This window comes from Rhipicephalus microplus, chromosome 3, assembly GCF_043290135.1.
Source record: "Rhipicephalus microplus isolate Deutch F79 chromosome 3, USDA_Rmic, whole genome shotgun sequence".
NCBI classification, from domain to species: domain Eukaryota; kingdom Metazoa; phylum Arthropoda; class Arachnida; order Ixodida; family Ixodidae; genus Rhipicephalus; species Rhipicephalus microplus.
The window spans coordinates 159,119,559-159,145,737 of NC_134702.1; positions in this window are offsets into that span (position 1 = coordinate 159,119,559).

The window sequence follows — 26,179 nt, forward strand, 5'->3', positions numbered from 1 at the left end:
TGAACTTCGTAACTCCAATGTAAAGTATTCTTTCTATTAACTTAACTACTTGTGATGTTAAAGCGATTGGCCTAATGTTATCTATCTGCATTCCTAGTCCCTGTTTTTTAAGAAGCGGTATTATTTTTGCAAGTCTCCAGTCAGGAGGTATCCAATTATTTTCAAGTGAATAGTTGACAACGTTAAGGAGGTCTTCAGAAGAGATGTCGAATAACATTTTTAACATTTCTGAAGTGACGCCATCTGGTCCAGGACCTGTGTTTGGCAGAATATGAACGACGTGCGCAAGTTCATCCCTACTTACTTCAATAAAATCATTTCCGAATGACGGTTTTGCACACTTTATTTTGATTTGTGATGTAAATCTCTTCTCCAATTCTATTGAAATTTCCGTTAATGTATTTTCCAAATCAGTTGGAGAAAAAATAACTGAGTAAATATTTACGTGTGCTGTAATAGCTCTACGATTACGGAGAAATCTGAATAGAGCTTTCTTGTTGCCACTCTTGGATAAGTAGGTGTACCGTTTCTCTTCATAATCGCCTTTCGCTAATGAAACTGTTCTCCTAAAGGTAGCTTTAGCAAATAAATAATTTCTCCAATTAGTCGGACATTGGTTGGTGAGGAGTTTTTTCCATGCAGCGTTGCGGCGCCTATAATCTCTGGCGCAATCCGCATTCCACCAGGCAGATATGAATTTTCCCTTTGTTGAAGATATAGTGAACTGTGATTTTTTAATTGTACACTTTAGGGTGGAACAAAGGCTCATAGCTTTCATATTTGTTTTCATATTGGGCAAGGAAGACAGCGTTGACTGTAAGTTCTTTTTAAATTTAGAGTAGTTTACAAAACTTTGCACCTGGCGATCTACCGTCACTAAAGGAATGCTGACTTCAAATACCAGGGGGCAGTGATCACTACTTGTAGCAGTATCAAGAACAGTCCACGACGATATTGTCACACTTGAGCTAGCAAATGTCAAGTCTAAGACGGACCTCGAATTACATCGAACGAATGTCGGAACTCTGGAGTTCCAACAAATAAGGTTATTCCGGTTAGTCCAGACCCACAATCGTTTTCCTGATGAATCAGTGCGGAATCCCCATGAAACGTGATGGGAATTGAAGTCTCCCGCAAATAGCATACTGTTTCTGCAAAAACTCGCAGTCACTTCAAGGGCTCTTTCATCTTGTATTCCAGCCGGAAAGTAGTTGTTGACTATAGATAGTGGCGCGCATCCGGGAAAGTGAATTTCCAGAACCAATACTTCATAATCGTGTGATATTTGTTGGTAAACTAAGTGTGCTTTATGGCAAATTTTGGATGAAATGAAAAACATTAATCCTCCACCACGTGAGTCTCGGTCCAGTCGAAAGCACTGATAGTCTTTTAGATAGAAGTTTTGATCAGCAGACAGCCAAGTTTCTTGTAAAATTATGACGTCTGGAGATTGTTGAGAAATTAGGTATAATAAGTCTGTAGTTGCAGAGAGAATTGAACGGCAGTTCCACTGAAGTACTCTAAGGTACCCTATGATGATAAGCAAGCAGTAGCAACTGCTTGATCTAAGATACTATCTTTTAAGAAGTCCGCTTTAGTCCTAGGTTCTTTCACACTCTTTTTTGTTTTCGGATGAGAAGAATTATTAAGTTTGCTAGTGGGTGATCTGGTGCGTTTCAAAAGGCGAGCATCCATATCTACATCCCGATTAAATATTGATTCTGAATCAGATATACCGTCCTGCTCAGTTGTGTTAGGACTGGAAAGCATTGCCTCATTATCGATAGAGACATCTGACTGATGTTCGGCAGGTTTACTAATTGAGACACTAGGAGGTTGGATACGCTTAGTTATTCGATCAGATGCACCCGACATCTGTGAATCCATAATACTATTGAGTGAGTCGGACAGATTGAGTAAAAATTTTAGGGGCGAAGCTCCTTAGGGCGTGGGCTGTGCGTCCCCTGTATGTAGCCACCTCTAGTTTAGCTCTTGCAGTGTTCACTAGATGGCGGTACCGTCCCCTGTATGTAGCCACCTCTAGTTTAGTTCTTGCAGTGTTCACTAGATGGCGGTACCGTCCCCTGCATGTAGCCACCTCTAGTTTAGTTCTTGCAGTGTTCACTAGATGGCGGTACCGTCTCCTGTATGTAGCCACCTCTCGTTTAGTTCTCGTAGTGTTTACTAGATGGTGGTACTTGTAGCTGATGATGAAAAGATGCAAGATGTTATAAACTAGAATGCGGTACTTGTAGTAGATGAAAGACGCGAGATCTTATAAAATAGGTATGATGTCACATATGGCGCGTGTCATTGGTTGAAGGCAATCGTTCGATTTAGTGCGGCGATGTACGCTAGGGGGAGCGATGTAGTAAAATCGAGTGGGCAAAATGTACAGAGGATTCATGGTTTACCAGGTTTACCTCCGAAGCTTCGCCCACTCATCATCATTCACTTCGTGGATATGGCGGCACTTTTTTTCTAATACTTATTCTACGGCCTTTTCTACCATAGCAGAAATGGACTGAGAAAGTGATGCATCCATAGAAAGAGGTGGACGAGCTGCTATACCGGCATAACCCTGACTCCTGCTTTGAATTTCTGCAATTGCTTCTTTACGAGAGCATCGTCTCCTTTCAATGATTTCAATCACCTGAAGTTCCTTTGATCTTGCAGGGCAGGTAGGATCGTCTGCAGTGTGATTTGCCTTGCACAAACAGCATGTCTTATTGTCTGATTGACACTCAGCAGTACTATGACCAGCCCCGTATATGGCTCCGCATATGCGGCATCGAGTCTCCGATCGACAACCTTTAGTACTGTGTCCAAAGCGCCAACATTTAGCACATTGCAGCGGACGGGGAGCCAAAGCTTCGACCTTATAGATAAGCGGCCATGCCTTGATCTCCGAAGGGCGATCAGTTCCAGCGAATGTGGCAATTACAGTTTCACTGGGAACTTTCTGTTGGTTTTCCTGTTTGGTACAGCGGTAAACAGAAATAACACCTGCTGGGGAAAAGATGTCCAAGACTTCTGCTGGGCTTAGACTTGCGTCTACCCCTCGAACCAATCCTTTGCAGCAAGCTAGATGAGGTGGGATAAAAGAGCTCACCGGATGTGATGCAAAAGTAGTGCACTTCAGAAGGTCTTGGATGCAGGCCTTGTCTGGTGAGCAGCATAGTATCCCCCCGCGTCCAAACTGACGAACCTCTGTTATCAGTAGAGAGTGGAGAGTGATCGAACGAAGTTCCGTTTGGATTTTCTTGGGGTTTTTCATGCGGATGAACCCACCGGTGGTCGGCACCAAAGCGACAGGAACGCTACGGGTTCCATTGCGGAGAAACAACTCCAGAGGAAGATCTTGAGGGGGAACAGAGGCTGACCAGAGGGCAGGCCTCTGGCCCGGAGAAGAAACAGACATGAAATAAGAAGAAGCTACACTTATCAATGCACTAAAACAGTTGCGGAACAAGAGGTAGATCTAATAAAATAAAATAAAAGTAACCGCCGGCTACTTGACCGCAACCCTGAGGATGGAACAAGGAACGCAGCCGCAGGCACCCGATCGTAGGCTCGCCTTTCGCTCGCCTCTTCTTCACGGTTGTTGATGATGATGATGACATGGCTCGTACCCACTCAGGGGGATTGGCCAAGAATCGATGACTTAATTAGGTAAGTTTTTTTTAAATATCGAAACCACCCACCAGAAAAAAGAATGAAAAAATAAAGACACCCTAGTCAGAATGAATGGAATGCAATAGTTGCTTGTCACTCGTGCAGATAAGACAACTATTCATTACCTTGAATAAGAATCAGGATAGTTAAACAATGCTCTTGTGTTCGTTGGAATTATTATTATTTTTTTACACGATTAATAATCACGCAATTAAAAGCTTAATTCTTTTACTTTCATTCAGGTACTTGCAAACTGCGTAGAAAACGTTCTCGTGGCTGAAGCCCAGATCGCAAGCACCGAAGGAAAGTATGTTTTCTGCAGATAAGTTCAACCGTAGGCTAGCGAATGGGAGGGCTAAGAATGTTTTCCTAAGCAATTTGTATCGGCGACATGATAAAAAATAGTGCTCTATTGTTTCCAATTCTGAACAAAAGTTGCATAGTGGTGATATCGCCAGACCAGCCCTATGTGAATAGAAATTTAACGGGGGGACACGACATCGAAATCTGGTTATTATGGTTTCCAACTGTTTTGTAGGACACCAGTGACTTTTCCATGGAAATCTTAAGTGAGTAAATTCTGGTGTTGACAATATTGCTTCCATAGCGTCTGCACTGAGCGCAAGCTTTCTGTATCTTGTCGCCGTTATAGTGGCCACTTCGGGAAGGACTGATAGTACTGGCCCTTCCAATGCTGCTCGTGCTAGAGAGTCGGCGATTTCATTTACTTCTAAGCCGCAATGACCGGGTACCCATACTAATTTCAGTAGCTGCAGCTGAGGAGGAACTAGCATAAGGAGCGTCTTTAAGGCCATCGATTTTGTTGACGCCGTAATCGACGTACATACTGACAGGGAATCCGTTATTATGATCGCATTAGCGGCATTCAAAGGTAGCTTTCGCAGCGCTAGAACTATTGCCAACAGCTCAGCTTCAAAAACTGGGGTGAAATCCGGTAATCTTAATGAAAAAGACCAGTCAAGCGAATGTGAGTATATACCTACACCTGTCTTTTCATCCAATACTGAAGCATCTGTGGCTATAATGTTATTCGTTTTCGCGTGTGCAAGATAATCCTGCAGTCGGCTATTTAATAACCTATAGGATTGTAATTTAGCCTTAGAGGGAAAAATGTCATCGAATTCAATCTTAAGAATTTGATTTGTATCCTGCGCAGCAATCACATCTCGAATTTTTACATTTAACCTATCTAGTTGTTTCTGAAATTTCAGAAACGTCTGAACCGTTAGGATACGAAAACGGCAAGGCAATGTAGGTAATCGTGCTTCCTGATACAAAACATTGTTTCTTACAAACCTCGGTAGTCCTAGACACAATCTCAAGGCATCTCGTTCCAGCATGACCAGAGGCTTTATTTTATAGGCAGGGCCACCTGAGAACAATACGCACCCGAATTCTAGGATTGGTCGCATATACATTTTATAGATCATCACCATTGTGCTTCTGCGTAGACCATATCGGCGGCTGCTCAGTCTACGAAGAATTCCTAAGGCGCGTTGTGCTTTAGATGCCATGCTTTCTATGTGAGGAGTCCAGTTTAGGTTGGCATTGTAAGTTACTCCCAAATATTTAAGAGATTCCACCTGTGGAATGGGCTCTTGTTTATAACATATTGAAATTGAGATGGGATCGGATAACGGGAATATTAATACTGCACTCTTATTTACATTTAAGGTCATGCAGACTGCATCTAGCCATCTCTCCAGCATATTGACATATCTCTGTAGCGTTTGATATAAAGAATATATGTCACTATGTGCCGTGAAAAATGCAATATCGTCAGCATATACAAACACCTTCACGTCCTGGCAATGCGGTATAGTGCTCATTAGGATGTTAAATAGAACTGGCGATAATACAGCGCCTTGGGGGACACCACGTGTTTGTTTGCACTTTGACGATGCGCAACCATCCTTAAAGCAATAAAACTCCCTTCCTCTCAAAAATTCCCTCACCCACGCCAATATATATTTTGGGAGATTGTGGCTCTCTAATATGTCTACTAATACTGAATGTTCTACACTATCGTATGCCTTAGCTATATCCAATGTCACTAGTGCCGCATGTTGTCTTTTTTTGCGAGCAAGCTGAATGCGGCTTTCTAAATCTGCGTGTGCACACCAGATTGAACAATCTGTTCTGAAGCCAATTTGATTTGGATTTAATATTGAATTTTCCTCCATCCATATTATAACTCTTTTATTGAGCACTCTTTCGATGAGCTTCACCATATTAGATGTAAGAGAAATGGGTCGAATGTTTTCTATGACATATCCGAATCCTTGTCTTTTTTGTATCGGCACTATTTTAGCTAATTTCCACTCATACGGAATCCAGGCATATTTTAACGAATAATTTACAGTGTTTAGTAGGTCACATGGTGATAATTTGAATAATATTTTTATCATGGCAGTTGTGATTCCGTCCGGACCAGGAGCTGACGAGGGCAAACCTTGTATCACTTGTGCTAACTCTTCCTCTGTAACTTCAGTAACTTCAATCGTTGACGCTGGTTTTTGTGGATCGTAAGGCTTAGTTGATGTAAATCTACACTCCAGGCCTTTAGCCATGGTTTCTAAGGATTTCTTTGTTTCTTCCAAGGACATAATCTCAAACCCTACATTATTTTGAGATGGCATCATTTTACGTGATCTCATAAACCTGAACAGCGCCTTTTTGTTACAAGATTTTGAAAGGTGATCATAATGTTTTCTATCATATTGTTCCTTAGCTAAAGAGACCGTGCGTTTGAAAATTGCAGCGTGATACTTGTAATCAGACCAGTTTTGAGGGCACTGGTTATACATAAGTTTTTTCCAAGCTGCCTTTCTTCGTCGGAAATCCCGGGCACAGTCCGAGTTCCACCACGGACTGTGGGTTGTGCTCTTTGCGGATTCCACAACGAATTCTGCATTTTTATATGTTCTTTTAATCAGTGCACTTAGTCTCATGGCTTTTGTATCTTCTTGCTCTTCAGAATGAGTTGCCAAAGCAGATTCTAAATCTTTCCTAAATTTGGTGTAATTAATAAACACTCGAGTCTGAGAGCCTGACATTATAACTTGGCAAGCAATCTCGAATAATATTGGCAAATGATCACTGTTAGTTGCACAATCACACGCACTCCACGACAAACTAGTGAGTGATGAACTAACAAAGCTTAAATCTAAGACTGAACGAGACCTATCACTAATGTAAGTGGGTGTTCTTGAATTCAGGCAACACAAGTTATTATCCGCTGTCCACTCCCACAATCTCTTACCGCATTGATCAGTTCGGAAACCCCAGCACGTATGATGAGAATTGAAATCGCCGATTAGAATTTTATTTTGATAACTAGAAGTCACTGCAGCGTCTAAACATCGAGTATCTATTACACCTTTAGGAAAGTATGCATTCACCACCAAAAAAGGCATGCAGCCTGGTAAGGTTATTTCTAAGGCGAGAATTTCACTCTCTGGTGACATGAGCTTATACGCAATTTTTGCTTTGAGACTTATTCTATTATTAATAAAAAATGCCAAACCTCCACCTTTCGATGGACGGTCTAGACGGAAAGATCTGAATCTATTTAATTGAAAAGACTGATGCATTGAAAGCCAAGTTTCTTGCAGTGCAATAATATCCGGAGAAAATTTCGATGCCAAATATATTAGATCAGTTACTGCAGAGTGAATTGATCGGCAGTTCCAATGAAGAATTTTAAGTGACCCTATTTTTGCTCTAAAATAGCCTCAGCGATGGCCTTGTTTAGAATATTTTCTTTAAGAAAATCAGCTCTAGACAGGTTGTTCTTCTGGTACTTTTTGGTTTTTGAATCGACAGGTGTGATGCCTTTTTTGTATAAAGGGGATCTCGAGCGCTTTAGCGATTGGGGATCCATCTCCATTTCGTCTGAGTCCCCCACTTTCTTGGTAAGCTCGCATTGAGATACGCTACCTTCCTCTACTGAATCTGCAGCTACCATAGGTTGCTGTGGCGTATCGGAGCCATACTTCTTTGAAATTTTAGGGGAGTCACGAATGTGAAGGGCTTCCGTAGTCTGATGTGGCGTAGCAGAGTCATACTCCTTTGCAAACTCCGAGGAGTCACTAATGTTACGTGGTGCACTGTGGTTGTTTTCCGCTGTACCCAACATTTGAGCCATCTGGTCCGATAGAATCTGGGCCAAGGACTCACAAATATTCCAAGCGATGCGCTCCATTGCCTTCTCCACTGCCTTCTCAATCGCTTCCGCAATAGGGACAGAGAGTGCTTCCATTGTTGGCATATTACGAGCTGTAACACCGGCGTAGCCTTGTGTTCGTGCTTGTATTTCAAGTGCTGCTTCCTTCCGTGAACACCGTCTTCGTTCTACTATCTCTAGAATTTGCAGTTCACGTACCTTTGCCGAACAAATAGAGCTATCGGCCGCATGAGCTTCGCTACATAGGCAACACTTTTCTTTATCACTCAGACAGTCGCTAGAATTGTGACCTTCCCCGCATACCTTACACCTGACCGCTGACCTACAACCTTTCATTGTGTGACCATAACGCCAGCACTTTATGCATTGGAGCGGACGAGCAGAGAGCGGCTCTACTCTGTAAATTAAAGGCCAAGCCTTAATTTCTGATGGTAGGACTGATCCCGCAAAGGTCACAATTACAGACTCAGTTGGTATTTTCTTGTTATCAACCACCCGTCCACACCGATAGACAGAAATAGCACCTGCTGGCGAAAACAGCTCTAGTACTTCGGAGGGTGGCATATTGGCATCGACGCCACGCACTAGACCTCGGGTACATGCTAAATGAGAAGGTATGAACGCGCTCACCGGCTGGGATGCAAACGTTGAGCACTTTAGCAGATCTAGGACACAGGACTGGTCCTGCGAAAAGCACAGTATACCTCCTCTGCCGAACTGGCGAACCTCCGTTATGGACTGGTATTGGGCCGTCACTGACCGTAATTCCGCCTGAATGATCTTCGGGTTTTTCATTCGAATGATGCCGTCATTGTTCGGGACTAGAGCCACTGGAACCGATGATATTCCGTTGCTCAAAAAAAGATCCACTGGCACCTCCTTTGGATCCGTAGAAGCAGACCAAAAAAAAGTCCCTGGCCCTGGCGAAGATAAGGGCATCTTGTCTTGTCTGAACTGCACAAAAAACACTGATCAAACAACTATTGCAGTATAAGAAACGATGGTAGACCAATTAACCAACAACAGCTACTTAATTCTTGGCCACACCCCGAGAGCAAGCTTCAACGGCTAGAGCCTTGGCGAACCTTGGCTAGAGTTGTTGTGAGTCAGCGTCGTCTTTTCTTTCTCTTTTGCTCCTTCCCTGTCCAGTATTTTTCTGGTGTTGCGCTGTAAGTAAGTTTATGATGTACCCCCCTTAACTTAGGGTACACCAAAATTAGTGTGGACGGGTAAGATGGTTTGATGAATATGAATCGCTGGTGCTGACATGAATAATTTCACGATCCCGTCACGTGCGCCATCAAACCCTTCACGCCACGCCTTTCTTTTTTTTCAATGCGTGAGCATTAAGAAAAAGGTGGCATTGGCAACGTTGACCCTACGAATGCAAATAATAAACATTTGTGTCCCAGCAGAGGAATTGAAACCAAGCAATCTGCGTGGAAATCAAGTATTCTACTACAGAGCCACGCCAGGTCTCCGAAATATTTTGAAAAAGGGACTAATAATCGCGAAACGGATATTCTGGTTCCAATGTTGGCTATTCAAAATTTTGCATATATTTAGCGCCACTCCCTAATTTTTCGCTTAATAAAAATTACAACAGTCACCTTCCATCAGCATGCTTTGCACAACATTGATTCCCAAGTTACGTGGGATCTGCCATTTTGTTTTCTTTGTTTTGTTTTCTTTTGCAGGTGGTAGCGGATGGCGAAAAGTATGTCACGAAATGATCTTCATTCGGTATTGCAAATTTCCAATACTGTGAAAGCAATGGAGTGATTCTTATACAACAAAGCTTTTTTAAAGAACACTCCAAAAATACAAAAGAATGAAAGTAGGCCTCGTGCGGCTCGGCCTCCTGAAAGCTTCGCAGCGCTTGCGGAGCGCAAGGATTGAACGCAAATGATGATGATGATGATGATTAAAGGCCTCCCCTTTGAATCGGGGTGACGGCATGCGCCATCTAGCCTACCTTAATAGTTCGAGTTTAAATTCTGTCCCTCAACTCGGATGTCTTTTTAATTTTGCCCAGCCGCTACTCTTGGCTGGGATGTTATTTTATCGACTTCTCTTTTTTCCTCCACCAATACTCCAGCCGCTGCTTAGTAATACCTACTGCTGACCAGTTAATGCTTCCATCAACCGCGAAGCCCAGCGCCTCAGGAAGTGTGACCTTCCCCCCATTTCTATCCGGCTGAATCTTTTGACATTCCATGACTATGTGGTCGATTGTTTCTTTATTTATGCCACATCCAACACATGTCTCATCCTGTGACGAATATTTGCTCCTGTAAGTTAGAGTTCTCAAGCAGCCAGCCCGCGCCTCAAAGAGCAACACACTACCTTTATTGTCGTCATAAAAGTTCTCTTTCCGGATCTCTTGTTTGCTTGCCTTGTAGATTCCCAGCGATCCCTTCTTTTCCATCCTCTCTTTCCACATGAGCGTCTCTGTTTCCCTCACTTGCTTTTTAACTGGCCCCCCTTGCTTATTTGCCGCAGTCAAGTTATATTTAGTCGCCAGCTTTCGCGTCCTCTTCCGCCATTTGGTGTCCACACTTTTCAGGTACAGGTATTTGTGCACTCTGGCTGCCCAGTTCTTCTCATCTAAATGTCGAAAGTCGCTCCTCAACCGTATTTTACTTTGTGCTTCCCTCGCCTCAAATGAAGCCCAACCCATATCGCCTTGTACAGCCTCGTTTGTAGTCTTACTGTGAGCTCCCAGAGCTAACCTGCCGACTGCCTTTTGGTTAATTTCCAGCCCCGACAGGATATCTGACTTTAAGCATAATACGGCATTAGAGAACGTGAGCGCCGGCACCATTACCCCTTTCCAGATGCCTCGTACTACCCCGTACTTATTGTGTCCCCAAAGTGCTCTACGTTTCATTACTGCTGCATTTCGTCTCCCTTTCAGTTTGAGGTGTTCTTCATGAGCATTCAGGTAGCCTTTTCCTTCATTAAGCCAGATCCCCAAGTATTTGTACTTATTTACTAATGGTATGGCTTCCTGTTGTATCCTTATTGGTGCTACATGAGCTTCCTCGTTGAACACCATGACTCCAGATTTCTGTGGGTTAAAATGTAAGCCTAGGTACGTTGCCTCATCACCACAAATGTCAGCCAGTTTTTGAAGTTCTTCCGCATTATCCGCCAGCAGCACTATATCGTCTGCGTACATCAATCCCGGAATCCGTTGCTCCACTAACACTCCATTGCTTCGGTGTGACAAATCAAAGCCCAATCCACTCTCCTCTATAGTCGTCTTTCCATTCCTCTAATGTACAGTGTGAACAGCAATGGCGAAAGAGGGCACCCCTGTTTTAAACCTCTTCGAATGTACACGGGCTCTGTGTATGTACGCCCTTCCCATGTAATGTGTGCCTTGTTACCCTCATATATTGCCCTTAGCAGCCCTACGAATTCCGACCCAATCCCCTCCTCTTCCAGTATATGCCACAGCAATCCCCTGTCCACGTCGTCATAGGCACCCTTTATGTCCAGAAACAGTAGCCATGTTGGTCTGCCCTGTGCTGCCGAAATTTCGATGGTCTGAGTTATGACGAAAAGATTGTCTTCCAAGCGTCGACCTGGCCTAAATCCATTTTGCAGTTCCCCTAAAATACCGTTACTTTCAACCCACTTCAACAACTCGGCTTTGATGGCTTGTATAGCAAATCTATAGAGCACTGACGTGACTGTAATCGGCCTGTAAGAGCTCGCCTTGTCCCTTTCTCCCTTGCCTTTGTAGATCAAACTCATTCTACTTTCGCGCCAGTGCGCAGGAATCCTCTTGCCCACTTGCGCAGCAGCGCACCATGCGGGAGCCGCCGGCAGTCATCAGCTGCGGGTCCATCTCCTAGCCCGCGCTCAGCACACTAGCCAGTACATGGAGGAAGGAAAACTGGGGAGGGGCCCTCGCTATCCAAGCGACAGAGAAAAAAGTGTGGCAGAAGTTACGCGCTTTTTTTGAAATGGTTGCTATGGCAATGTGGGCTCGCCGTCGATGCCCCGTCGGCAAAACACACCTTTGATAGGCTTGTTGTCTGTGAATCTGCATTTTTATGAAATCGTTGTGTTCGCGGATGACGAAAGGTTTTAGAAGTTCCTCCTACAGTGAGTGTATGTCGTCACGGTTCATTTCATTTGACTTTATTTTCAATTCCGAAATGATACTTCAAAAAACTGTTTGGACCCATAGCCAAAGGCTAGAATAGGGTCCAATGATGCGATACAAAATGGCACAGTATCCAAACGATAGCACAAGGCAACAATAGCACATGTAGCAAAACAATAGAACAAGGCATTGAACCAGGATACGAGATGCTAAACATTGCGGATATAGTAAGGAAGGTTAGGCATTGTTCAGACGTATATATTCAGATACTCGAACTTGGGTAAGATAAGTGAAACATGTAATTTTTATACACAGACAAAAGAAAGGTAATGAGTAATAACAACTACGCAGTAAACTTTCATGGGACGTAGTGGTACTTATAAACAAGGATTGAACGATTTTGTTACTATTAAGGGGGTTACACAGACACATTAATGATTGCAAGGAAGTATTTTTTTATTTTCAGAGATGTCACGCTGAATGCTGCGTGCGCAGCATTCAGCGTGCCATCGCGAGGGGTTTTCGAAGCCCACGAGAGCTTCCCCGAGAAGGCTTCGAGTCGCAACATCGCTGTTTGCTTTCGACACCGTGCTGCTGAACTCCTCCGCGATGAAAGGATACATTTCCGAGAAGAGAACGACACCTCTGGTGACTTTTGATGTTGGAGACTGTGGTGAGCCGTTTCCGTGCGCGACGGTAACGATTGGAAAGCATTGGTCTGGTGCTCTCGCTGAAGGCTGCATCGTCAACCCAATTGTGTTGAATCAAAAGAAGAGAAAAGTGAGCCCCGTAACTGTCTCTCAGGGGGAGGACACCTCAGCAGTAGCTCACGAGGGAAAGGGGGGGTAGAGAAGGGAATAAAATGATAGGATTAAAAGGTAGAGAGAGAGGGAGGCGCCGAGACAGGGAGCGACGGAATTGAGGAGAATACAGCTAGGAAAGATGGACACGGTTGGCGGAGTCCCAGGACGGGGTACCATTGGCGAGAGCTCTTGTCGGCGACAGAAGATGGCTTAGGGCTAATCCAGTCGGCCAGAGCTCCGATGTCGTCGTCGTAGGGGAACGGTGGCAGGAGGTGGCGTAGGACCAACCCAGTCGGCCACAGCTACGCTGTCGTAGGAGATCGCGAGGACACAACCGGTCAACACCGAGCCACCGACACTCCATATGGTGATGTCGTCCGCGTAGATGGCGAACTACGCCTTCTTGGTTTGAGATCTTTGCAGCAAGGCCACACATTGCAATGTTAAAAAGCAGTGGGGAGACGACTGAGCCCTGCGGGGTGCTGAAAGAACCGAGATCGTAGGGCTCAGACTTGAGATCCCCAAGCTGTATAGTGGCTTTTCTATTCCTGAGGAATTAGCTGGTGAACTTGTGAAAGTTGGCTCCTAAGTTGAGAGAAGAGATGGAGGCAAGTATGTGTGAGTGTGAGACATTGTCAAAGGCCTTTTCAAGATCCAGACCGAGAATAGCTCTAACGTCTTTTGTCTCCTGATCTATGATGTGATGCTTCAGCATTTTCATGACGTCCTGAGTAGATAGGTGTGGTCTAAAACCTACCATGTTGTACGGGAATAGGTTAGTCTTCTCTATGTGCTTTGATATTCGATCAGCAGTGATGTTCAAAAAAATTGCCTTGACGTTGAGGATTTTTCACTGGACGTATGGTTGTCAACGCGCTGAGAGTGACAGCGACGATGAGCTACTATCTCACGAGCAGCGAGTTGCACTTGCCGTCCTGTTCTGAGTTCATGTTTTTTTTTTTCACGCCCGTAAGTCACTTTGATTGTAATTGTTGTATAATATGCTTCAGCGAACTCAAAATAAATAAATAGTTTTTCTTGTGCATTGCATGTAGCCCAATTACAGTGAGTATTACAAAACGCCGCATGCCGCCAATATGCTAGAGCTTGACCAGAGAAGTGAAATGGTTAGAACAACGATACGTGCAGTTACGACTACAGTTCATGTTAACTTCTCCTACACTTCACCGGAGCCGTCCGAACGATGTTGTTGTTCTACAAATTCTCACAATTTTGACGCTGCGAAAAGAGCACGCATGTATTCGTTTCGATATCCTTGTTTCAATCGCGCTGATGGAACCTGCAACATGCAAGTGCAGGGAATTGCGCACTGCTGGAGTCTGATCATGGCTGTGTCACAAGCGCTTCTTAATGGGAAGTTAAATGCTTGTGTTCCGTTGAAAAAGCAGCTGCATGGTGCTTACAGCGCTAGTAATGACGATGGCGTAATATGTTTGCAAAACATCGCTACGTTAGACATTTGGTCCTGTGCAGCCGCAACGGCGCGCTACTATATAGTGGCCTACTGTACTGCGGCAAATGCCGCCAGACAGGTTCAACACTAATGATGTCGGAGTGCCGTTCGTTTCATGCGTGAATTTCAGTTTGCACTGTTTTCTGTACCACGTACGTACAGGGTTACGTAAAGCATCGTTGATACACGGACGATCAGCTGACACCAACACCCTTCGCACTGCGGCAAGAAATGAGGTATAGCCAACATTAAGCAGTTCCTATAGTTTGGGAAAGTACTTCGGTTCGATATCCATTCAATTGACGATCAAGCGTTCACCCGGTGAAGGCGGCACGGGGAGAACGTCTGCGCGTCCCATATTTTCCTATGCGAGTTCACGGGTTGATCATCCCTCCGCAGCGATCTTAGATTGCACGGAGTGCCACCTATAGACTCCGTGCACTGAGACTGGTGGCGCGCCAGAGAAGACAAACGTTGAGAGCCCGAGCAAAACGAAACACTCCCCTAACGCTCGCTAGCACGTAGTTTATCTGAATCATGAACTGCTGCGTAGTCAATTGTACCAACAGGTACACGCCGTGTCCTGTGAGAACGAAATTTCATAGTTTCTCGACTTGTTCCAGCTTTATTGGGCAGCAAAATAAGTGGATCACGGCTGTGGGACGTAAAAAGTGTTTAGTTCCCATTTCCTCTGCCGATGCGTGCTTGAATTGGTCTGACACACCCTCTGCAGGAGCGATGATCTTGCGTGATGTTCTCGCTGCCATAGAGCTGGTGAGAAAAGAAACGCATGCAAGAAGTTTTATTTCAGATCAAGGCTGATCTGATATTTTAGTGAACCTTAATAATTACTACCTTGCCGTGTACCGTTCACAGTTCTGAGGAATGCAATGCGAGGTCAATTAGTGATTACCTGAGTTGATCCATCTGTGAAGGGGCGAACTGAATTACGTAACATTTTACCGTAAACTCAAGTAGCCACCCAGCAGCGTATGTGCACTCGATAGGATCAAGCTAGCACGTCAGTTGGTTGGTTGGTTGGTCCTTATTAAACAGGCGCAATGCACCATGGGGGATCGGCCATGAAATGGACAGTTATATAAATGTTATATAAATGACTTTGTTATATAAATGAATAAATCTCAAGATATTTAGCAATAGATCATTTTCTAAATAAGTAATTAGCTTAATTCACGAAAAAAACGTAATTTCGCTGAAGAATAAGTTTCACTTACATGACCTTACAATTCATTTCGTTTCATCTCGCCTAGCAAATCGCATATGGCATCACGAACGCTCCTTTGTCTAAAACTAAGTGCTGTAGCTTCAAAGGAAATAACCGCCGGAAGAAATAAATTGAATTACATCTTTCGGATTCGGTTCATTCAAAAGCCTTTTTCTTTGACGGTTAGACAATCTGCTTGTTAGGAAGAAATGATGCAGGGCGTAGAGTATAGCAGAACTATATACGGTAAGAAACGATGCTTTGCAAAAGCAGTAGCGACGGACGTGCATGTCGGTGTTTGTTTCGGAAAGCAACATAAACAACGCAAGAGGTTATATTGAATGAGAGACACGTGACGGTGGACGAAGTGACTGTGCCGTCGTCGTCAGCACGCTACAGGGTGAAGCGAAAGACGGAATGGGGCATGCGCCGTCCTCTCTGGACTAAATCTCGCGTTTTCTTTCTCGCGCGCGCATCAAGCTCTTAGCATGAGCTGCGCGAGCGGCGAGGTAAAGACTATGATCATGATGAGCGACGATGATGCCGCGACATTTTCAAGCAACGCACTTCGCGAGACTCAGTGGCTGAAAATCGCCGTTGCACGACGCCGGAACAAATGAGCAAGTCAGTTTCCAAGACGCGTGGCCGTGGAGCCATCGATATTTCTAAACGCTCCGAGTATTTTGCAAGTACGTGGGCAGTGGGCAAGCACTGATAATAATCTAAGTTCGAAAGAATGACAGCTTGCCGCGATAGTTGTGCAGCAATTAAGCCTCATGCATTACGTACACCCGACACACGCGTTTAGCCGGCATTCCTGGCGACGGGCAGCAAAGCACTCACTAATGCAAAAAAAAACAAAAAACAAAAAAACGTGTCCACTTTCGTGAAGGTTTTCCCATTTATTCAAGGTGGCATCGCGGAAGATTTTCCCCCTGCGATATCTTTAAATTCTGCTCGAACACCAAGGAAGGTGCTCGAAGCACGCACTAATCCGCCGGCCACGGGCGCTTGTGCCACCACAGATATCAAAGCAATTAGGCGCTGCTGTCTGCTCCGACTCTCAACGTTGCGCACCTACCACACCACAAGCGGCGCTGCGCGCGCCTTTCAAGGCACCCCCTATAGCTGAAGTGATTATAAATGAAGAGAAAAGTGAGCCCCGTAACTGTCTCTCAGGAGGAGGACACCTCAACAGTAGCTCACGAGGAAAATGGGTAGAGAAGGGAATAAAAGGATAGGATTAAAAGGTAGAGAGTTAGAGAGAGAGGAAGGAGAGAGCGAGGCGCAGGGACAGGGAGCGACGGAAGTGAGAAGACAGAAAGATGGACACGGTTGCAGGAGTGTGAGGACGGGGCAGCACTGGCGAGAGCTCTTGTCGGCGACAGGAGATGGCGTTGGTATAATCCAGTCGGCCAGAGCTACGCGGTCGTCGTCGTAGAGGACCAGCGTCAGGAGATAGCGTATAGGACCAACCCAGTTGGCCAGGGCTGCCCTGTGGTCGGAGATCGCGAGGTCACTATCAGTCAGCACGGAATCCAGCGAGCGGGTCTGCACCCCCTATAGGTCCCACACGGAGTGTATAGGCCGTGGGTATTGCGAATGGCTATGGTCCCTAGAATATTCTAGGGACCGTAGTAGAGTGTACTATCTAGTACACTGAAACCATAATATGGCCGTCTTCGCCACCACCGTGCAACAGGCCCAAGGTCGGGCCGACCACCACAAGGACCTTTAATTTCATCTTTTGTTTGCTGTAGACTTTCTGTGCGAATAAATTTTACTCAGTTTCAATAGGAAGCATTTCATTGCGAGTTATCAAAGGCACTTCAAGCGCCTGCTCTATCCGTATAAACGCGTACGCCTGAGCGCTGTGCGTCTGGGCCTAGTGGAGAGCAGTGGTCGTTGTCGTCTACTTATAACCAAATTTTCACGGAAGTATGACATATGTCATTACTTTTGAATAATTCATGAGTGAGTCTAAGTGAGCTCCACATTTTTTGAAATATCATCGTCAGCCTGACTACGCCCACTGAAGGCAAAGGTCTTTCCCATGATCCGCCAATCAACTCGGTCTTGTGTTTTCCGTTTTCCACATTATACCTGCAAACTTTTTATTCTAATCGGCCCACCTAACTTTGTTGATTTCAAGTATTACATTATTAACCCCGGTTCGTTACCAGGCCCCCTCTGTTCTCTTCTTGTCTTTTATATAGTTGCACGTAGAGGTTCTTAATGGGAAAAGGGAAGAAATAAGCACGCTGTCGTTACTGCCTCTCAATGGAGGGCACCTCCATATCACCGCGCATGGGATGGGGCAATGGGAAATAAAGGGACAAAAGAAAAAAGGTGAAAGAAGGGTATGAAAAAAAAAGAAAGTGGCGCATTCGATCTGCCACACATACGCGCGCGAAAACACTCGCACGCCACACGCAGATGACCGAGAAAACCACCGAGACAGCCGGGGTAACAGTGATGTGCATGTTTGAACACGGGTTAAAGACTAACTCACGAAGTGCGCCCCGTTCGTCCGGGGAGAGCTCACTTGAGAGGCCAAACCGATGAGCCATGTGCTCGAAGGCGAGCAGGGGCACAACACAAAGATTGCGCTCGTGGGCGCCAATCGGGAAGGCCCTGAGAGCCATACGAAGTCCTGAAGCAAGACCGGTCAAGATGTTATTCCTGGTTGTGTTGTCAGGTTCCCGCGAGGTCGAGGAAGTGGGCTTAGTCGTCGTACTCCTGCAGGACGGCGGCAGGAACCGATGGTTGTGAAAAAGCGCATGGTGTCTGCGTCGTCGTCGAGCGCTTATTGACGACGGTAGGGGCCGGCTGAGGTGTGCATGAGCGTGAGGCTGTCGTCGCTGTAGTGGGGACGACGGGTGCACTCATTGTACGACGAGGTGCAGCCTCCGAGGTCGTGTTGCCGGTACCGACGAGCACATCTCGGAAGTAGCGTCCCTTGATTATGGTAGCGCTACTGACAGGGATCTTAGCGTGCTCCAGGGTTGGCGGTGAGTCACGATGCCGTCGGATTGAGGCCACGATGACCGTGGCCTTGGAGTTGCCAGGACGGGCAGCGCGGCTCGGCTGCGGGATGTTTCCAATGAAAGTTTATGCAGTGAGGGTGTGCTGCACAGGATCCTGTGGCGTGCTTGATGTCGCAGCGCAAGTACCGTTCGCCTCGTGAGCAGGTGGCGGTTGCGTGCTCGAAGCGGCCGCAACGGGCGCACTGCAGGGGCCGGGGCAGGCGAGGTCGAACAGGGCGCCCTGCCTATATAAAACAGTATATCCGGCGGGACGATGGTATACCCACGAAGGTGAGTGTGAGGCAGTTGCCTCTTCGGGCACCAGACACGAGTGGTACAGGTGACGCCATGTTGTCGGCGAGGTCCTCAAAGGTGATCGTTTGCGTCCACTCCGAAAGCCACGCCAACGCAGGTGTTCAGGTTGAGTTGTTTGGCCCGAACCTTGGTCTCGCAGATCGTCCCAACCTGCAGTAGGGCGGTAAGATCGGCGGTAGGGTGGGTGTCGACCATGATGTAGTCAGGGGTCTGCCCCCGGAGCCAACCAGAGTCTCAGGGAGATATGTCGAGGAGAGGAGCCCGGAGCTGTTAACAGTAATTTTTATTTACATTATTTACAGGTAGCGTGTTGCATGATGGTGGTAGCATCATAGAAGCTCTCGAAGGAAGCGTGATGGGAGCTTCTGGGAGCTTGTGAGAGCACCTCGGCGCTCGCATTTTATGTCCTGGCCTTCCCAGGATTCCCTGGAGGAAAAAAAAACAATGGAGGCCAGGACAGCCCAATGAATTAAGTTTCTCATCTTCCCCTCCACCCCCAAAAAGGGAAGGTGAAACACCGCCTCTTTCTCAACCCACGAAAGGGGGGAAGAGGCACGCCCAGTTTAGCCTATGGCGAGGGAGAAAACATTGCACAACGCGCACGACACAGCACAGCACGAAGACGTTGAGTCTTACCTGGAAGTCAATTTCACAGTCTGTTGCATTGATGGCTACGCGCCGCCAGGAAGACCACAAATTGTGGAAACAGCGGTTCAAGGCGCCACGGAGAACGTGGGAAATACATCCGCACATGGTTCTCAGACGCTGGGCCCTTTGCCCGGGGCTCCTTGACGACAAAGCAAGTCACCTCGATGGCTAACAACTCTTCCTAATCTGTCAGTCGGTCAGGCGTGTCCAAAGGGTTTTACGAGGGGCACCGACGACCTGGGATAACTTGAAGAACGATTTCTCAGTTGTCGCCACTCTTAGTGCATCTCTGGGAACACTGACTCGGAAGAAATCAGCGTAGGCTCAGCCACAATGTTTCATGCGACAAAGCGGCGTCAAGCCAAGCAGGCCGATCATAACAACCACAACGAAGTTGCGCCGGAAATTCAACCGCACTCACTGGGTGGCTGGGAACCCCCAGAGGAAGACGGTGATCGCATCCCTCGACGCAGCCAGAAGGTTGCCATTCTTGCCGATAGGCCGAGAGATGATGGTGGCCGCACATTCACTCGGAGGAAGGTCGCCAACGACGTGGGGGCCATCGGAGCGCGGAGACGGGCTTGGTGGCATGCACGCGCTGGGGGCGGGCACCGTTTGCTCGGCGGCCGCAGTGGCTGAAAGACGAGATGAGGAGGTGTTGCTGCCAGGGGGGTATCCCTTGCATGAAGCCACAGCCATGGCAGGAGACTAGGAAGCGTTGGTGTGCACCTTCGCTTCGCTCGAAGCCGGGGAGATGGTGACAGTGTGATGGCTGCTAGCCTTCTGCGGCTGGGTTTTCTTAGAGCGTGCCGGCTTGGATTGTGTCTGCTGCTGCTGGGTTGGCACTGATGACGATACCGAAGCTGCCACGATGGCATCCTGCAGCGGCGTTTTCTTCTGGTTGCCTCTCTCAGGCGCCATGCGCACTAAAAGCGTGGAGCGAGAATAGAGGGTTAGGACGAAAGCGCAAAAACACGCGTCCTTCTATGTTGAAGTCTCGCTCGGCTTTTTACCTTAAAGTTGCACTTATCGTTTTCGTTTCCATCACTCGCTGCGTCGTCCTCAATTTAAGCTAAGCCCTCTTTGTAAGCCTTCAGGTTTCTGCTCAGTGGTGCAAGATACAGCTGTTATATACCTTCTTCTTGAGGATTAGTGGAAAATTAACATTCATGGTTTGAGAATACTTGCCAAATGTGATCCACCCCATCCTTGTTCTTCTAGTTATTTCACTCTCATGGTTTGGCTCCGTGGTTCCTACCTGTCCTAAATAAACATATTCCTTTACAATTTCAAGCATCTCTCCACATATAGCGAAGTGCTGTTTTCTGCAGACTGTTGCACATTACATAAGCTTTGTGCATAATAATTATCAGGCCAACTTTTCTGCTTTTTGTGTCCAGTTCTGTAATCATGAGCTGTAATTTGTCCTTTGAGTTACTCATCAAGGCAATGTCATAATAGAATTGCAGGTTACTAAGATACTCTCCATTAATTAACTCTCATCTCTAACTCTTCCAAATCTAGGGTCCTGAAAACGCCGAGGCGAAGTTCTTCGCCTCCGCGCCCCTCAGACAGAGCTCGCTCGTGGTCGGGACACGATACCACCAATCTGCCCCTTATGTCACCATCAGCTTCTCTTCTGGACGCGCTTACGTACAAGCTAAAACCCATAATATTAGAAATACGAGACATAATGCAAGCCATCACACAAACACTCCTCTAAAAAAATCACGGTCAGGACAGAAGCACCTCATTGCTTAGAGTGCGGTTCCATACCGCCTGTATCCCACACGTAATGGCACTGCCCCAGAATCAGTATGCCACAACGCCAATCACTCCTGTCTAACGTATACATAGGAGGACTGGGTTGTGAATCTGGGCGAAACGTGGGCAATTCTCCAGAACCATATACTAACCAAATTAAGGGAGGTTAAACCTCACACATGTATCAGGCACGGACTTGGGTTTTAAAAATAAAACTTTTTTCTCTACCTCTCCGAACACATGCCTGTTGTTCCGCAGCAAAGGGTGTATTTGCGGATGTTTTGTGAGGTATTAAAAATTACATCACATTTATAGCGTGTTCAAATATCCATAGAAATTGTTTTCTTGTTACAAATGCTTTTTGTACTTTTATTGCGATATGAATTATATGGACACTCTCGGCTAGATTATTCCGCCGTCGTCTACGTCATTCATCGTATATGTATACGTATCTATATATATATAAAAACGCAAGAAAGAAAAATTATCCAGAAAAAAAAAAGACTCCAGAGCGCGGAATCGAATGTCAGGCATCTTGCTTATGAGTGCTAGGCATTAGCCACTAGCCCCGCCGCGGCGGTCTAGTGGCTAAGGCACTCGGCTGCTGACCAGTCGCGGGTTCGAATCCCGGCTGCGGCGGCTGCATTTCCGATGGAGGCGGAAATGTTGTAGGCCCGTGTGCTCAGATTTGAGTGCACGTTAAAGAACCCCAGGTGGTCGAAATTTCCGGAGCCCTCCACTACGGCGTCTCTCATAATCATATGGTGGTTTTGGGACGTTAAACCCCACATATCAATCAGCATTAGCCACTAAGCCACGAAAGAGTACCTCTATTGACACCCAAACGGCAAGCTATTAATATCTACCGCTTAACACTGACAATGGCCACCTCGGGGAACTTGTTTTCATCACTACCAGCGAGATAGCCCAATGAGCGCGCGTCGCCAGAGCATCACGACGCGGTGGCAGCGCGCTCTCATTTCTCACGCGTACTTTGCCCCGCGAAGAGCCGCCGGGGACGGGGAGGGGGGGGGGGGTGTTGGACGCTCACACGTGTGTACGCCTCTGTTGGGGAGAATCGTACGTCTTGGGCTTTCCCCGGAATGATTCTGTTGTAGTTACCGGGTGCACAAAGGTCACTGCAAACACTGCACAGTCTCCGTTTGCGAAAAGGGGGCGCTTTTCAGACACACCTAAGTAACAACTGAGACGCTTATTCGCGTTCATCTGTACCTGCGACTCTGTAAGTTTCGTGTGCACACCTATGTTTGGTGGGGAGAATTGTACAACTTGGGCTTTTTCCGGAACAGTTTTGTTCTAGTTACTGGGTGCACAAAGGTCACTGCAATCACTGCACAGTCTCCGTTTGCGAAAAGGGGGTGCTTTTCAGACACACTGTTATGACCGTCATCGGTAGGCGCCATGCTGTCGCTGAGAAGTGTAGCCGGGCCGCGTTCCCCCGCCTGGAACCCAGGTTTTCTTGGAACCAGCGTCGAGGAGCGGCGCTCTTTTAATCCTCAAAGAAGTAGCCGACTCGCCGCTTGTCTATGCCCGCCAGGTATTGTCCCGGCTAGCCGGCGGATGAGACATCATGTCGCCACGAAGCTGTAAGTCGTTCCAGAGGGGACAACAAAGACAGCATATTCCTTTGAAGAAACGGCGACCGCCGCCACAAAGTGCCCTGCTAATTGAGCGGACAGATTGGCGGACCGTTTGATGTCTGCTGTCCGAAGCTTGGGACCCCTCGAACAGCGACATACACGACGAGCAAGAGCCTCTCTGGCGCCACCTTTAAGTGCAGTGATCTTGACTCGAAATTGGATGTTCACGTGCGCCGTGCCTGCTCGTACCTTGCACCGGTTGTGTGTGTGTGATTGGTGTTCCCCGCAAGAAGGAGGAGCCCGACAGGGCTTATAAGGACGCCGCTGAGTGCGGGACGTCGCTCTGGACCAAGTAAAGGTTCAACCACCACGTTCGTAGTTTGTGATGGCTCTGAACTGTGTAGCGGTTCAACCACCACGTTCGTGGTTTGCGAACTCATAACCTCATGCTTAAACCCTGTTCTGTTTTTCGCATCCTCCAACGTCCTGCTTCTTCCTTCGTCAACCGGAGGTGGGATACGACTCGGCACCCTGGGATTCGCAACAACTGGTGGCAGCGGTGGGATTCCCAACAACTGGTTGGCAGCGCTGGGATTCGAAGCTACAAGTGACAACAACAGTCGGCCCAAGAGAAGCAGTTGGCTCGAGACATGGATCACGTATGGGTGAGTGCTTGGCTTTTCCTTTGAGTGAACCAGGTTCTAAAAGAGGATTAAATTTTAGAACTGGTAGTTAACTTTGCCGAAAGACTCAGTTTCGCCGTTTCGGAAAGTTTTTTTTTGGAAGTAGCGAGCACTCAGTACGATCATGAACTTACGGGAGCTGCAGAAGCCGGACTTGTTGCTGTTGTGTGAGGAATCGGGGATCAATACAAAGGGTTTGGCACGGAAACCCATAATCATACAAGTCATTAATGATTTGGGGGCTGAGGATGAGGAGCTCAGTGAAGCATGGGACCTCATCAGTCAGAGACAGAGACAGCAGAGGGAGGAGGAAGAGAGGCGTGAGCGCGAAAGAGAGCGTGAAACAAAAAGACGGGAATCTGAGAGAGAGGAACGTCGCTTAGACCGAGAGCGTGAAACACAAAGACAAGCGCATGAAATCGAGATGCGTAAACTAGAACTCGAGTTGGGGAAGAGGTCGGGTAGCAGTCCCCAGGAAATGATAGCTCTTCCCAACAGGGAGGCAGAGTTCAAGATGTCTAAGTACATCCAGCCATACGTGGTGTCAGGGGATATTGGTCTGTACCTGGCAAATTTCGAACGGATGTGCGAGAAAATGTCGTTTGAGCAGGACACCTGGCCCCAAAGGCTACTCACGGTTCTGCCCTGCGAGGCAGCAGAGGTTGTTGCGCGACTCAGCAAGGAGGACGCAGACAACTATGAGAAGGTCAAGGCTTGCCTTCTAAGAAAGTATAGACTTTGCGCAGAGGCCTTTAGACAAAGATTTAGGGGCGCTAGAAAATCTAAAAGTGAGAGCTATCCCGACTTTTTGTACAAAATGAGAGCGAATTTGACAGAATGGCTTAAGAGCACAGAGTCATACAGTGACAAGAACGCTGTAGTAGAGAGAATTCTATTAGAACAGTTTTTGAATTGTCTCCCAGAGCAGGAAAAAAACTGGTTACTGGACCGGGGTGACATAAGTTCTGCGACGAAAGCTGCTGAACTCGTGGAGGAGTATGCGTCGCGACGATATTTTAGCAATAACCTGGGTGCAGATGGAGCCCACAATTCCAAGCCAAATTCAAGTAAAGGTTACGTAAAACATTTTTCGAGCTCTCGACATGAAAAAGGGGAAAGAAGTGTTTCTTCTAACAAATTTCAAAATAAGGACGATGGTGAAACTGGCGAAAAAGGGCAAAACGCGGGAAAAGCGAAAAATGCTTTTGAGATTAAGAAACCGTTCGCTTGCTTCAAGTGTAATGAGACTGGTCACATAGCCGCGAACTGCCGAAAGGAAAAGATGGCATTTTCATTTGTCAGTGACTGCGAAGAAAACATGAGGTTACTGGAGCCTTACATGCATGACCTGGTGGTGAATGGAAAGCCATGCAAAGTGCTGCGTGACTCGGCAGCAACAATGGATGTTGTCCACCCGTCGTATGTGTCACCATCCGACTACACAGGACAGTGCTCGTGGATCCGCCAGGTGGTGGAAGAGCAGAGCGTATGCTTGCCTGTCGCAACCGTTGTAATTGAGGGCCCCTTTGGTAAACTAACAACTGAGGCAGCAGTATCAGAAAAACTCCCTAAATTTTATCCGTACTTGTTCTCAAACAAGTCGGATATGTTATTGCGAGAGAAGGGCATTCTCTTCGGTGACAGGGTAGTTCAAGCATTAACCCGTTCTAAGGTGCGAAAATTAGCAACTCAGCTATCCTCGGAGCCAAATAACACTGAGCAAGCGCATGACGTAACAGTGGTGCAAACAGAGGAAGACATTTCAGGCAACCGTGGCAGCGAGGCACCAGAGATCGGTCAGCCGGAGAAGGAATCTCGTGATAATGAACTTGAGTGTGCGTTACTGCCACCAGCATCAAATAGCTTTACTTTACTTCTGAGTGCGAACGGGGATAACTTGGCCACTGAACAGTTAGAAGATGCCACCATTCAGGAGATTAGAGAGCGCCAAAGAACTAGTAAACAGGCCAGGAAAAATATTTCTTTCCATCTGAAGAATGGCGTGTTGTATCGCTCATACAGGGATAAGCGCGGAGTGGAACGAGACCAACTAGTCGTTCCCCAGAAATATCGCGCAGATCTGCTGAAACTTTCACATGGCAGTTCGTGGTCGTGTCACCTAGGACACAGAAAAACTAAGCTGAGGCTATTACAAGAGTATTACTGGCCTGGCTGTTTCAAAGACGTGGAAAATTTTGTGCGGTCGTGCGACACATGCCAGCGAGTTGGAAAGGCACAGGATAAGTGTAAAGCACCTATGGTGTTAGTGCCGATCATTACCGAGCCGTTTCAACGGTTAGTGATCGATATAGTGGGACCACTCCCTGTGACAAAGACAGGATGTCGTTACATTCTAACTATGTTATGCCCAGCCACTAAATTTCCTGAGGCAGTGGCACTGCGTGAGGTTACGTCACAGAGTGTTGTGGATTCCCTGTTGTCCGTCTTTTCGCGAGTAGGGTTTCCTACAGAGATACAGAGTGACCAGGGCAGCGTATTCACTAGTGTCCTCATGACCTCTTTTTTCGAAAGATGTGGCATAAAAATAGTGCACAGCTCTATTCATCACCCTCAGAGCAATAGCGTAGAAAGATGGCATTCCGTCCTGAAGCGCGTCCTTCGAGGATTGTGTTACGAGAAC